General features: G+C 42.6%; 1 protein-coding gene across 18 annotated transcripts in view; it reads left to right on the forward strand.

The window, feature by feature from the left end:
• COBL (cordon-bleu WH2 repeat protein) overlaps nucleotides 1-15,757 on the forward strand; it is a 261,943-nt gene that overhangs the window by 150,071 nt on the left and 96,115 nt on the right. The window lies entirely within an intron of this gene.

The following is a 15,757-nucleotide window of genomic DNA, read 5'->3' on the forward strand; positions in this document are numbered from 1 at the left end:
GAAAGTACGCTTCCCCGTAAATGGTCGCATTTCACCCTCACAGCGGTCCCGGCAGGTGCGCTGACTCTGGAGGCCCTCCGTCAGGTGAATGGAGGAGACGCGGCGGCCACGCAGCCCAGAACGCTGGAGCTGACTCAGCCCCGCTCCGCCTCCTGCGGCAGCGCTGGGCGTCCCCCTTGCAGGTGGCCCCCTTAACCAGAGGAGGACCTGGCCCTCCTTCACCTGCACACGCTTTCCCTCTGTCGGTGAGGTTGTAAGGCATGAAACCAGAGCTGGGAGAGGAAGAGGATGTCGGCGTGAAGGAGGGGTCTCTCCAGGGACAGGTCCTGGAACTGGAATAGACCCCCCAGCGCACGCCGGGGCCGGCGGTGGGGACTTCCTCTGAGACGTGGCAGAAGTCCTCCCGTCCCCCAGCGAACCCGACCGCACCCTTAAGCGGCCATCTGCAGACCCCCGGGAGGGCTGTTTCCTTTCCATTTTGCAGAGCCCATCCCTCTGGAGAAGGTCAAGAGCAGGGCAGGTAGCACATGTTGTGTCCGGCTGGAGGTCCGCACCTAAGAACACGGCTTCCCCAGAGGAGCTGAGCAGACCCGGGTCCCTCCCCCGGCCCCCCAGGGCCCAGCCCGTAAGACCCCTCCCTCCACGTGCTCCAGCCCCCGCCCACCCTTGCTCCCTGCGTGGATGAGCAGGAAGGGAGGCCTCCATCCCAGCATCTCATGCCGGCAGACCTTTTGGCTTTTTCTGTGTGTTGTCTCCGGGCCTCTGGGGAACGTTCCTCGCTTCTGGAAAGCCTCACCCCAACCGAGATGTGCCTGGTACTGTCTTCCCACAGCAGGGCCTCGCTCTGGATTTTTGGTCCCAAGCAGGATGCAACAGGTGACTTCCTGCCAGGAGTAATCGCTCTTTCCCCCACCGCGTCCGCCCCGTTAGCAGAGTGCAAAATCTCCCTGATCCGTTGGGTGCAGTGCATTGCGCTCTGTGTGGCTCTGTCCCTGTCCATCGGGGGAGGAGCTGGTCCAAGACATTGTGACACGGAATGCGTTTTGCAGCGTGCGTGATTTTCCGGTTCAGTGTCTTTGGAGGACAAACCTCACTCTCAGCTCTTCTCCGAGAAATCCTCAGCAGAGGTCGGTGATGTGCCGCTAGGTGGAGGGACCACTGGTGACAGAGTCCAGACAGGCCCACAGCACCGTCTCAGTCCCACAGTCTCAGCCTACAGCTTGGAATTGCTGTGCACTGGACCGCTCCCCGTCCTGGGACAGTGCCGTGTTCCTCATTAGCCCCCTGGCTCCACGCACAGTACCTGGCAGGCAGCAGACGCCCTGCGAGCATTATAAGGAGACTGGGGTGAGGCTGCATAACCTTGTCTCCCATCGGGGTGGGTGAGTCATCTGTCTGGGCGGAGCTCTCGGGCGACGAGTCCAGGGAGGGTGGGCCTTGTTTTAATCATTGACTCAAATGAGTGATTCCGCTGGAGGTTCAGGTGGGCAGGAGGGTCTGTCAGGACCCCGAGTGACCGGTGGGCTGAGCAGGTCTTCAGTGGGGGGGCATCCGGGCTGAGTTGGGGCTCTAGTGGCCCCAGGATGAGTCACTCCTGGGACCCCTGTGCTGTAGATCCTGGACAAGAGGGTCCCCAGGTCCCATTCGGCCCCTCCTTTTTCCCCCATCCAAGGCTGCCCCGGGGCCCCTAGGTTTCCAGGGCCAGAACAGGGGAAGGTGGGTTCTGATGTGTGTGGGTGGTACGGGCAGCCAGGTGAGGCTGTGCAGAGTTTCCAGCCTCCTGAGCTCCACCGACCCCAGTGTGATGGAGGGAGGGGCTGGTGCCGATGACGCCTGCGCCTGGGTGGCCGTGTATCCGGGCCACGTCGTAAAAGACGAAAACTAAAGATGCCCAGAGGAGAACGTTCTGGGAATTGATGAGTCTGGAAATTGCCATCCCTTATTTTTAAAATAGCAGGAGTTAGAATATTTTAAAATATTAGAATATCGAGAGAAGGAAAGGCTGACTGGGACATGACAGCTCCATTCAGATGTTTGAGTCCCTATCCTGAGGCCCCAGAGGACAGGATGGGAAGCAGAGAGTGGACACGCCAGAAATGTTTCGTTTAGCGGGACGGAGGAAAGAATTTTTCCGTGAGGCAGAGTCAGGGCAGGGAGCAGTGAGTATGTGGGCAGAATACCTACCTCGTGGCAGTTAGATTGAGTGTTTGCTGACAGTGTCTTGTAACACGATGCTGCTGCATGATCTTACGTTGTCTCACCCGCTCTTGTGGGGACAGGGTCTCTCCTCTTACGGCTCTCGGGGCCCACGAAGCGTAAGTGACTTGCTCAAGGTCACGGCAGTGAGAGCAGTTAAAGAGTAAGGCTGAAGCAGTGTCTGAGCACAGCCTCATGGGCTCCAAAGTCTGAATTTTTACCTCGAACAGTGCCTGCCGACCAGCTCAGTTAAAAGGGGACCAGTCAGCTCAGGCTGCCCTGACGAAACGCCACCACGGGGCTTAAACACCAGACATCGTTTTCTCACAGTCCCAGAGGCTCAAGTCTGAGATCAAGGTGTCTGCAGGGTCGGTTCTCCTGAGGCCTCTCTCGGGGCCTGTAGATAGATGGCCGTCTTCCTGCTGTGTCCTCACGTGGCCTTCCCTCCGTGTGTGTGTGTGTGTGTGTGTGTGTGTGTGTGTGTGTGTGTTCTTACTGTCTCTTCCTCTTCTATAAGGACACCAGTCATATGGGGTTAGGGGGCCACCCCAGTGGCCTCATTTTAACTTGATCTCCTCTTTAAAGGCTCCATCTCCAAATATAGTCACATTCCGAGGCCCTCAGGGTTAGGACTTCAACATAGGGATTTTGTGGAGACAGAATTCAGTCCATAACAAAGGGATACTGAGTTTCTGTTTATGTGCAAAGCAGTTTCCTTGGCCATAAGGAGTTCAAGGACGAATAACACGCAGTCTTTTCAAAGCTCTTAGTATTTAATTGGTGCAGAAATGTTGTGCCCCCGAAATACCAGAGAATGGCCCTTGTCTGAGGAGGTTGTGGCGTGGGGTCCAGTACGGCAACAGCAGCCGATCCATCGGGAAGCTCCCACGTGCTCTCTTGCTTTCCACGTTTCCACCTGATCTCCATCCCCGGAAAATGATCAGCATCGATCTGATCAGGGGCCAGCGGCTAGACTGGGTGAAGGCGTCACTTCTAACTTCCTTCCTGGGGGGTGGTACGTTGGATCACGGGTCAAGTCCTAGTGGAGGAACTTTGTCCAGCCCGGCTAGGAGCGTTTAATATTAAACCAACTGCGGGAGAAAGGCCGTGGTGCCACACCGACGCCATGCAGCGGTCTGCTCACGGGCACAAAGCCTTTCTGTGGCTCCTGGGCACAGAGGGTGCCTCATCCCGTCCTCAGCCAACGGGTCCCAAGGTCAGCATGAAACAATTATAATGACCAGCGCCGGTTCAGTGCTTGTTGTGTTTCAGCGGCAATGCTCAGACCTTACGTACATGTCATTTAACTCCACCTTTACAACATCTCGTGAAGTTGGCGCTGTTCTTAATCTTCGTTGAACAGTGAGGACACCATGGTTCACCGAGGGGAAGTGAGGTCAGAGTGTATCCCAGGGCCCTCGGGCATCTCTCCTGCAGGGAGCGCTCCTGCATGGGCGCTGAGTGGGTCCGAGGGAACCGTGCGGCCGTCAGGGGGGCACTGTGCTGGGGTGGGATGTGCAGACTGGAATCCCGCTCTGTAGGCTCTGCAGTACGGAGTAGCGGGGGCGGTGGGGGGGACAGGAGGTGCTGGGGTATCTTCCTCCTGTGCTACGTGGTCACCTCTGATGCAGAGATTCTCAAATGGATGGAGCATCTGAAACGCAAGAGTTCACTTATTTACTCACCATTGGCAGGGAAGTCACGTGTTTGCTGTTGGAGAACCAAACCTCAAAGATGAAAACCAGGGCTTCCCTGGTGGCGCAGGGGTTGAGAAGTCCGCCTGCTGGTGCAGGGGACGCGGGTTCGTGCCCCGGTCCGGGAAGATCCCACGTGCGGAGCGGCTGGGCCCGTGAGCCATGACCACTGGGCCTGCGCGTCCGGAGCCTGTGCTCCGCAACGGGAGAGGCCACAGCAGTGAGAGGCCCGCGTACAGCAAAAAAAAAAAAAAAAAAAAGAAAAAGATGAAAACCATTCTAAAGATCTTCTTGAAGGGAGCATGTATCATGCTCCATCGCGCACCGCAGTCTCTGGATGCTTCAGCGAGGCAGTTTCCGAGTGCTCAGTTCCCGGGACCCTTTCTCAGCGGTCCACTCTGCTTGCCCTGGAAGTGATGCTCCAGTTGAAATATCGGGCAGAATCAGGATGGAATCAGTTCACCTCCATACGTGCCCTTTGGCAAGGAAATGAAGCCAAACTGGCAAGTGACTGACGGGAAAGGCTGGGCTCCTGTCCTCGGGTCATCCTGTTCTCTGGGTAGAAACTGCTGGATAAACAGGATTAATTTCACTTGACCCACCAGGGCCAGAAGTATATAAACCTGACCCATGTATAAGTCTGAAACCCATATTAAACTCATAGGAAAAGAGATGATGTGTGAAGCCTTTACTGAAGCCATGGCCAAGCCCTGAAAATAGCTCAGCCAGTACGGCTCAAAGGTGGATATCTGCTGATTTTCTGAGATGCCTCCCCTCTTTGCTGGCTCCCCGCAATTAACAAAAGTCTGTTTATCTGCTCATACAATATGTTACGGGACTTCAAAGGTCTAGACAGGAATGAAGAATGAAACGAATGGGGCTGTGTAAAGTTCTTTTGGGCCTAGCCAAACTGCCTTTGAGTTTATATTTAAAAAAATAACGTTGGCTTAGCCTTCAAATGTTCCGGATATAAAGTATATCTGCCTGTTTAGTGCATAAACAGACTACGGCAAAACTAAATAACGGATTTACACTAATTGTTTTTGTAACAAACAGCCAAGTATAGGTTTTGTTTATATCCTACAATATGGGAAAGCAAACACAAAATGTATTATGGTACAGAATGATCTTTTTTAAAATGTTGGGGGTAATAGTCCATCACGTACGGGGACAGAGTTTCAGTTTAGGAAGGTGAGAAATTCAGGAGAGGGAGGATGGTAAGGGCTGCACAACATGAATGTACTTAGTGCCACTGAACTGTACAGTTATAAATAGGGTTAAAATGGTCTCTTTTACATTCTGTGACTTTTACCACAGTAAAAAACGTTAAAAAGTGTTGGGGGAAGTGGAAAGGCTGAGGGTGTCACCTCTGGTGTCGGGATGTTTCCTTTTCCCCTGGAAGCAGCGAAGAAGATCAGGGCTGCAGTGTGTTTAGAGGACGTCCAGCTCCTTTGCCAAAACAAACATCCCTGTGAAACTGTGGGGTGCATCACAGAGGCTGTGAAAACAGTCGCGCGGCCAAGGAACTTCCTTGGGTGGAGATGGCAGGTCCTCCGTGACGAGAGTTTGCAGAGAAGGGAACCAGGAGCTATTTTTTGCTGTTTGGTTGCCTACCTTTTGTTCTGGATCATTTCCTCCCTGACCCTTCCAGCTAAAGAGGCCAGTGTTTGTTGGAAGAAGATTCGATTCTTGCGTATTTTTAGCTGTCGTTAGAGTGTGACGTTTTAGGGAGGCGTCTTTGATAAAAATCAAAATGAAAAGCAAGCCGGCTCTTCTACACGTTGACATTTTAGTGACACAGGAAATTAAAAGCTAGGCTTTGTGTTACATAGTCACACGGTCTAAATATCCACTGTTTAAATGTGCCGTTCTTACCTCATTCTTCGTCCTTTCGTCACTCTGCTTTTGCCTATCAATCATGTCAACAGTTCATATGTTTCTCGTTATAAAGGGAATTTGCTAAAATTGTGACTTCATTATTTTTCCTACCTGACATTTTGCTTCTTTCTATCCAGGCATTTTCATGAGTCTTTCCAATCACTTTGGTAATCAACGATCAGAAAAGTGGGTTTTAGAATAGAAATCAGTATTTGAAATTTAAAATGGAAAAGACCCCAGTTCCTTTCTTTGAGGCATCATTCAGCCTTCAGAACCCTGGACCAGTTTAGACCTTCTACCCAAGCCCCATCTTGTGTTGAACCTCCATCCCCACCTCAGCCTCGCCTGATCTGGGTTCACTGTCGTTAATTGACCTTCATGTTTAGAAACGCTTGATTTACTGCCCAGCCAAGTTCACAGTTTTAGTCTCCGTGAAGCTTTTACTTCTGTGCCTCAAAAGACACAACCAACAGAGTAAAAGACAACATATAAAATGGGAGAAAATACTTGCAAATCATATATCTGATAAAGGGTTAATATCCAGTATATATAAAGAACTCCTATAACTCAACAGCAAAAAATAAACAACCTGATTAAAAAAGGGCAAAGGACTTGAACAGTGATTTCCCTGAAGGAAATACACAGAGAACCAGTTAGCACAGGAAAAGATGTTCAGCGTCACTTAACGTTAGGGAAATGCAAGTCAGAACCAAAATGAGACACCACCTCACACCCGTCAGGATGAGTCCTCCTCAAAACGACAACAATAATAACAAAACCCGGAAAATAACAAATGTGGTCAAGGATGTGAGAAATTGGAACTCTTGTGCACTGTTGGTGGGAATGTGAAATGGCTGCAGCCACTATGGAGAACAGTATGGCGGTCTTTCAAAAAGTTAAAAATAGAATTACCACATGATCTAGCAGTGCCACTTCTGGGTGTATAACCAACAGAACTGACAGCAAAGTCTCAAGATATTTACATATCCGTGTTAGTGGCAGCATGATTTACAAACACTGAAGCAAACCCAAGTGTCTCTCAGTGGATAAATGGCCAGCAAAATGTGGTCTGTACCTACCCTGGAATAGTAACAGCCTCAAAGAGGAAGAAGTTCTGACATGCTAGAACATGGATGAACCTTATGCTGGTAACGGAAGGACATTATGCCCGTAACGAAAAGACAGACACTGTCTGATTCCACCTCTGTGAGTATATTGAGTAGAGTCAGATTCACAGAGACAGAGAGCAGAATGGTGGTTGCAGAAGCCCTGCTGGGAAGTTCACCGCAAACACCTTCGTACCAAGCGGTTTCGTTTGCACACGAAATCGGCCGTCAGGCAGATTTGTGGTTCACAACAGTCTTCAAGAGCGTTCATGATCGATCGATCCTTTGGCTAATTTAGGTACAGCGTCTTGTTCCCTCTTGCCGTCTTTATCAGATTTATCAGGCAATATTAGAAGCTGGAGGCAAAAGAAGAATCAAGCTTGTCCTTTCCCCCCAAAAAAGAAATGGTTACGTGATTCCAGATGAGTATGTTTCTTGAAAATGGTGAAAATTTTTCCTGTTTGTTCGTGGAGAACAGGATGCAGACCAAATGTTGGTATTTGGCGCAGAATCCGGCTTCGATGATTTGGTGAAATACAAGGACTGAGCTTGTGATGGAACATTCTAGATGTAGCCTTGATATGGGCTACCGGGTTATGTACATTACATATATTGACAAGAGATAGCAGCATCCCTCGTCTGTTCATTTTATTGCCAGGGAAATAAGAAGAGATTTAGAGCACGTTTTTTTTTTTTTTTATATTGTGAACAGCTTATGTCCAATATTAAATCCCGAATCCTTAATGATCAACTTTGAGAAAGGAAGTATCATTGCTTTGTCTAAGACATGCCTGAATACACAACTATAACCACGAATCTACACATATTTTAAATGTATTCCAATATTTTTTTTAATTTTCATTTTCACAATAAAATCTTTTAAAAATTTTGCTGTTCATGCTGCATTATGTCCTTGTTAATTTTATTTTTTTAATCTAGATTTTTATTTTATTTTTGTTATTTTATCTTTCATGGCAAAATTGTCTTATGGTCAATCAGTTGTGCAGCAAAACTGCTTTGTGGCAAAGGTTCCTAGGGCAAAAATACCTAGAACCGTCGGCAACTGGGGGGAGGGGAGAGGGGAGTTGCTTAAGGGATGTAGAGGTTCAGTTTTGCAAGATAAACAGATTTCTGGAGATTGTAAAACTGTTTGAATGCGCTTACTACTGAACTGTAGACTTAAAAATGGTGAAGATGGTAAGTTTTATGTTGTGTGTATTTTATTGCAAATAAAAATAATGATTCGCCACTTATGAATGATGAATAAGTGAGTCACCATTTCAAAAGGTAAAATCTTAAGTGAAATATTTTTACTTAAATACGGAAAATATACTTTCCCCAAATGCCTTACTTATAGCATATTTTTGGGTAAAATATTTTTAATGACCCCAAGAAAGTTCACTGATGCCGTAAACATTTTTAGTGGGTAGATTTATTTGACAGGGAAATAACTTGGGTTTTAGTCCTTCATTTTCCCCTCATGCACTTTCTCTCTCCTACATGTCACACGCCATTTTGACAACCCTATCTTGTCCCTCTGAGCTGCTCAGGCTGGCACGATAAAAGGCTCTGTGGTTTTCTCGTTCTTTTTTATATGACTGTACTTATTTACAGTATTTACTTCCTCTCATATCTTAAGGCCACCAAAACAGGACTCCAGCAGGAAATCTGAAAGCATGTAGCATGCCTTTGCAGAGACAGCAAGCGGTGAAACAGCAACAAGCTGTACTTAAGTGAGATCCAGACATTTAGAGATCATGTGGCCTTTCTCATCCGCTTACTGTCTGTACAGCTTTGGACCAGTATCTCAGAAGGAGTTGCCAATCAACCTTTATGATTTATGTTTCCTGAGAAATAAAATAAGAATAACTCCTGTGCCTGTCTGCATAACCAAGGCTGTTTTGAAAGGCTAATATATTCATAGGACTTGCAAGAGTGCTTACAAGGTCAGCAAGGATTTTCAAGCATTTAAAGCCCTATATGGATGAATATTCATTTCAAGTGAACAATCTTCGGGAAACATCTAAATAAAACCTGACTGTTGCCATTACTCCTGTTTATGTGGGGGTCACATGGGGTTTACTGCAAAGACTTCAGTTCAACAGACAGTTGACCTCTATTGGTGCTACAAAATCTGAATTTTTCCCTTAGAAACTTTTCTTAATTCCCTGTTTCCATATTAACACAGAGAGGCTTAAGGTGCAGTTTCTAATTTTAGAGGTGAAAGGACCTTTCAGATCAAGAACACAGCTTAGCTCTCTCCCCCTTTTACTTTATAAATAAAGGCCCACGGTTAATAGACTTACCCATGCCAGTCAGCTGGTGAGTTTCAGTTTTGCCCAAAAGACCTTGGTTCTCATGGTTCTCAGATTGATGCTTTTACAGCTGTTATTTATGAAACTAATATTTCCATTGGTATTGAGCTACTTCTTGATATAAACTATTAGAAATGTGTTACCATACATATCATTAGGATTACAACAGATCCAGGACTACAGAGCCTGAATACCATGGTAATTTAAGAGAGGTAACAAAATCACCAGAGAAACTTAATGGATAACAAAACTAAGAGAATCAGTCTTTGCCAGATAATGTTCCTATAACCCTGATAGGTGTATTTCAACATTTTGGTTTCTCTGAATCAAATTGTGTCATCTGTTGGACTTTCTGGTAATGTAATCTCTGGTGACTTTAATTATAGAAGAGGAAATAAAACACTTTCAGCAACTCTGGGACTTAGGAAACTAATTTTGTGTTTTGAGAGTTCTGAGTTGCAGATATAGCTCAGATTTCACATGACTCCAGAAAGACTGGATAGCACTGATTTGCAGGTGGCATATTCCTTTTATTGATGCCTCTCTGAGCTGAATCCAGACTGCTCCCACAATGTAGAGCATAGGTTTGCTTGTTTGGTGTATGCAGCATGCCAAGAGGATGTAGGCTTTGCCTGGATTTGAATGTGAGGCTCTACCAGCACTGACCTTTGCAACTTTGGAGAAGTTATGTTACCTTCAAGGGCCCAGATTATAAGACTGTAAAATATACTTTTGGTCCTGGTGGCCAACATATCCTAACGACGTGTTTCCCAGAGATTCACGTCCTTGGATGAACCCCTCTCCTGGGGTTCACTGGAACCTACAACATGCTTCTGACCTATAGAGTATATGGCAAAGGTGATGGGCTATCACTTCCTTGACTAGGTTACATTATACGGTAAAGATGATGGAATGTCTCTCCCTTGGATACATTTTGTTATATAAGATTCCGCCGTAGCAGAAGGGGGAGATTCCTCTGCTGACCTCAGAGAAGCAAACACACATGACATGAACTGCCTTTGAAGGGAACCACATGACAGGGAAGTGTAGGTGGCCTCTAGGACCTAAAGATGGCCCCCAGTCCATAGTCAGTGGCCAGGTCCTTCAGGCATACAGCTGCAAGGGAAGGAACTTGTCCAGCAACCTCAATGAGCTTGGAAGTAGATATTCCAGGTGAGAATACAGCCTGATGACACCTTGTGAAACCCTGAACAGAGGACCCAGCGTAGCTGTGCTTAGACTGCTGACCAAAAGAAACTGTGAGATAACAAACAAGTGTGTCTAAACTCCTAAGTCTAGGTTAATTTCTTATGCAGCAATAGGAAATTAGATGTAGACTGAAGAAAGTAATCCATGATCCGCAGTCTTCCTGGCCTAAGAAACCAGGACTGAAATTCAGGGCAACCATCAGTCACTGGAAATTGAGGGAAGAACACCAGAAAGGAGAAAGCCAGAGAGCCATAAATTCTGTGCAAAAATTCTGCTCAGGTCTCTGGCTGATGGAATCATGAATACAAGAGATAAGGACCAAGCAGCCTAGCTATGGATAAAAGAACTTGAATGGCCAGTTTTCAGAATTTTCATTGTGAGTCCATTCAGCTTATTATCTCTTAAAACAAAAGAATTAACACTCTTTGTAGGAATATAACAGAATCCAGCATCTTGTAAGCAAAACATTCACAATGTCCAGGAAACAAGCCAAAATTATTCAACATATGATGAACCAGGGAAATGTGACCTGTTCCCAAGCAAAAAAGGCAATCAACAGAAACCAACCAGGAGATGACCTGGATGTTGGAATTAGTGGACAAAAAATTTACTGCAGCTTTTTAATATGCTTAATGACAGAGTGAAAAAGGTGCTTATAGTGAATGAAAAAAATGGAAAAAAATCTCAGAAGATTAATAAATATAAAAAAAGAACCAAATGGAAATTCTAAAATGGAAAAACACAATATCTTAAATAAAAATTTCACTGGATGGGCTTAACAACATAATGAAGATAACAAAAGAAAAAGGCAGTGAAGTTGAAGACAGATCAATAGAAACTACCCAGTTTCAAGAAAAGAGAGAAAAAACTTTGAAATAAAAATAGAACTTCAAAGACAGGTGGAATACTACCAAAATGTCAGTGTCAATAGAATCCCAAAAGAAAAGAGGAAAAAATTGTTTAAGTAACAAGGGCCAAATGTTTCCCAAATTTTGTAAAAGACACACATTTTCAGATTTTAAAAGTTCAGTGAATCCAACCCAAAATAAATAAAAACAAAACTATGCCTAGGTACATTATAATGAAAATGCTTGAAAATAGACTTCATGAGAAAAATCTTATAAACAACTAGAGAAAAATAACATATGTTTTGGAACAGTGTTTGGGTAACAGTGTTTTGAACAGGGTAACAGTGTTTTGAAAACTGCTCAGTTTATCGTCAAAAGCAATGGAAGCCAGATAAGAGTGTAACATTTTAAAGTACTGAGATACATAACCATGTCAATTCAGAATTCTATATCCTTTAAGAATGAAGGCAAAAGAAAGGTATTTTCAGATAAAAAATTAAAAATGTATTGTCATCAGACCTACACAGAGGAAACATTTCAGACTGAAGAGAAGTAATACCAGATGGAAGCCTGGAATATTGGAAGGGAAATGGTAAATATCTGAGTAAATATAAAAGACTGGTTTTGCTCTTAATTTCTTCTAAATATATACAGTTATTTAAAGCAACAATTATAATATTGTCTCTGAGATTTATAACATAGGTAAATCTTATACATATGACAAGGAAAGCATAAAATGGGCCTGTTTGATTGCAAGGTATCTACATTTTATGTAAAGTATTATAATACTTAATCTAAGTATACTGAAAAAGTTAGGGATATGTATTTTAATCCTCAGGACAGCCATTAAAAACAAATAATGCAAAGAGTACAGCTAAAAACCCAATGGATAAATTTTCCCCCCACCTGAGTTGTGCTGTTTTCCAATATGATTGTGGATTTGTCTGTTTCTCCCTCTAATTCTGTCATTTTTTGCGTTGTGCATTTTGAAGCTCTGTTGTTAGGGACATACATAGACATATATGATGATTAGACTTTCCTGATCCATTGACTCCTTTTTCATTATAAAACATACATCTTTAACTCTGGAAATAGTCTTTCTTAAAGTCTATTTTATCTGCTCTTCATGTAGCCATGCCAGCTTTCTTATGCTCACTGTTTACGTGATATCTTTTTTATACATTCTCCTTTAATAAACCTATAGTTGGTTAAAAACATATTTAAAACAGCATTTTATCTATTCTGACAATCTAGAGATTGTCCTTTAACTGTAATGTTCAGTCAGTTAACATTTAATATAATTATTGATATGGCCAGGTTTCATTATACAATTATTACTTATTTTATGGTTGTTCCTTCTATTTTTTGTTCTTACTTTACTTTGAATTTTAAAATGTGTTCACTTCAGTAATAAATAGGGAGATTAAACGAGTAATCAAAAAAACCTCCCAACAAACCACCCAGGACCAGATGGTTCCATGGGTGAATTCTACCAAACATTCAAAGAAGAATACCAATACTTCTTAAACTCTTACAAAAAAGTAGAATAGAGAACGCTTTCAGACTTATTTTCTGAGGCTAGCATTATCCTGATACCAAAGCCAGACAAAGACACTACAGAAGAGAAAACTACAGGCCCATGTCCTTGATGAATATAGATGCAAAATTCCTCAATAAAATACTAGCAAATAGAATTCAAAAGCACATTAAAAAGTTTATAAATCATATCTAAGTGGAATTTATCCCTGGGGTACAAGGATAGTTCAACATATGCAAATCAATCAATATGATACATTACATTCACAAAATGAAAGGAAAAAAGCACATGATTCTCCCTATAGATGTAGAAAACACATTTGACAAGGTTCAACACCCATTCATGATTGAAACTTTCAGCAAAGTAGGTGAAGAAGGAACTTAGGTCAACATAATAAAGGCCATGTATGAAAAGCCCACAACTAACATCAGAGTCAGCATAGGAAATCTGAAAACTTTCCCTCTAAGATCCAGTTCAAGGCAAGGATGATAGATTTTACCACTTCTATTCAACAAAGAAGTTCTAGCCAAAGAAATCAGACAAGAAAGAGAAATGAAAGGCATCCAGATCAAAAAGGAAGAAGCAAAATTTTCATTTTGCAAATGATGTGATCATATATGTATGAAACTCAAGACTCAACAAAAAACTGTTAGAAATAATAAATGAATTTAGTAAAGCTGCAGGATACAAAATCAACATACAAAGTCAGTCATGTTTCTATATACAATGAACTATCCAAAATGGAAAGTAAGGAAACAATCCCATTCATAATAGCACCAAAAATAATAATATACTTAGGGATAAACTTCATCAAAGAAATGAAAGACTTGCACACTGAAAATTATCATACTGATGAAAGAAAGAAGACACAGGTATATGGAAAGACACAGTGTTCATGGATTGGAAAAATTAATATTGTTAAATGTCCATACTACCCAAATGAGCTAGAGGTAAATGTATTGCAAACTTGATCAAAATCCCAGTGTCATTCTTTGTAGAAATAGGAAAAAACCTACTAAAATTCATATGGAATCACAAAAGACTGAAGAGCCAAAGCAATCTCGAGAAAAAAAGGAAAAATCTGGAGGTTTCACACTTCCTGATTTCAAGATATATTACAAAGCAACAGTAATCAAAACAGTGTAGTAATGGCATAAAAAGAGACATGTAAACCAGTGGAACAGAATGGAGAGCCCTGAAGTAAATCCCATATCTGCTGTCAACTGACCTTCGACAAAGGTGCCAAGAACACACAGTGGGGAAAAGATAGTCTCTTCAATAAATGGTGTTGGGAAAACAGGGTGTCCACATACAGAAGAATGAAATTGGACCTTTATCTAATACCATACACAAGGATGAACTAAAAATGTATTACAGACTTATGTTGATAAGACCTGGAACCATAAAACTACTAAAAGAAAACAGGCTCCTTGGTATTGGTCTGGGCAAAGATTTTGTTCATTATGACACCAAAAGCACAGGTGACAAAAGCAAACATAAATAAGTGGGATTTCATCAAACTAAAAAGCTTCCTTCCACACAGCAAAGGAAACAATCAACAGAGTGAAAAGGCAACGTACAGAATGGGAGTAAATATTTGCAAATAATATATCTAATGGGGGTTAATATCTAAAATACATAAGGAATTCATACAACTCAATAGCAAAATAATAATAATAATAATCCAACTAAAAAATGGGCAAAGAACTTGCATAGACATTATTGCTAAGAAGATATACGAATGGCCAACGGGTTTATTGAAAGTGCTCAACATCACTAATTATCAGTGAAGTAAAAATGAAAACAGTAATGAGATACTACCTCACATCTGCCAGAAAAAGCTGTTATCAAAAAGACAAGAGATTAAAAGTGCTGGCAGGCATGTGAAGACGGAACCCTCCTACATTGTTGGTGGGAATGTAAATTGGTGCAGCTACTATGGAAAACAGTACGCAGTTTCTTCAAATAATTAAAAAGAGAACTACCATATGATCCAGCAATCCCACTTCTGGTTATATATCTGAAAAAAAAATGAAATCAAGATTTCTAAAACATATCTGCACCCCCACGATCATCGCAACATTAGTTACAATGACCAAGACATAGAAACGAGCTAAGTGTCCATCGATGGAATGGATGAAGAAAATGTGGTATATGTATATACAATGAAATATTTTTCAGCCATTAAAAAAGAAGGAAATCCTGCCATTTGGGCCAACATGATGAAACTGGAGGGCATTATGTTTGGTAAAACACCAGACAGAGAAAGACAGATACTGTAGGATCTCACTTACATGTGGAATCTAAAAAAAAAAAAAAACCCACCAAACTCACAAAAACAGTAGATTGGTGTTTGCCAGGGGTGTGCGTGTGAGGGTATGGGAAATGGGTGAAGTTGGACAAATGATAAAAAATTCCAGTTATAAGATGAATAACTTCCGCGTTCTAAAGTGCAGCAAGGTGGCTATAGTTAACAATACTGTATTATATACTTGAAAGTCGCTGAGAGTAGAACTTAAATGTTCTTGCCAAAAAAGAAAAAAAATGGAAACTATGTGAAGTGAAAGATACGTTACCGAACCTTATTCTGGCAATCATTTCACAATATGCGTATCCAATCGTCATATTGTATACCTTAACTTATACAATGTTCTATATCAATTGTATCTCAATAATTTAGAAAAAATAATGATCTGAGTCAACAAAGAAGCAACAAAGGAAATTTTGAACTGAATAAAATCAAAAATACAGCATATTGAAATTTGTGGCATGCAGCTAAGCAGTCCTTAGAGGGAACTTTATAGCTTTGAATGTTTATATTGGAAAAGAAGAAAGGTTAAAAATCAAAGATTTAAGGTTCTTTCTTAAGCTGCTAGAAAAAAGTAGAACAAAACAAATCCAAAGAAAAAAAGAGAGATATAAAAAAGAGCAGAAGTCAAAGAAAACAAAAGCAGAAAGATAATAGAAAAAAATC

This window comes from Kogia breviceps, chromosome 9, assembly GCF_026419965.1.
Source record: "Kogia breviceps isolate mKogBre1 chromosome 9, mKogBre1 haplotype 1, whole genome shotgun sequence".
NCBI lineage: Eukaryota > Metazoa > Chordata > Mammalia > Artiodactyla > Physeteridae > Kogia > Kogia breviceps.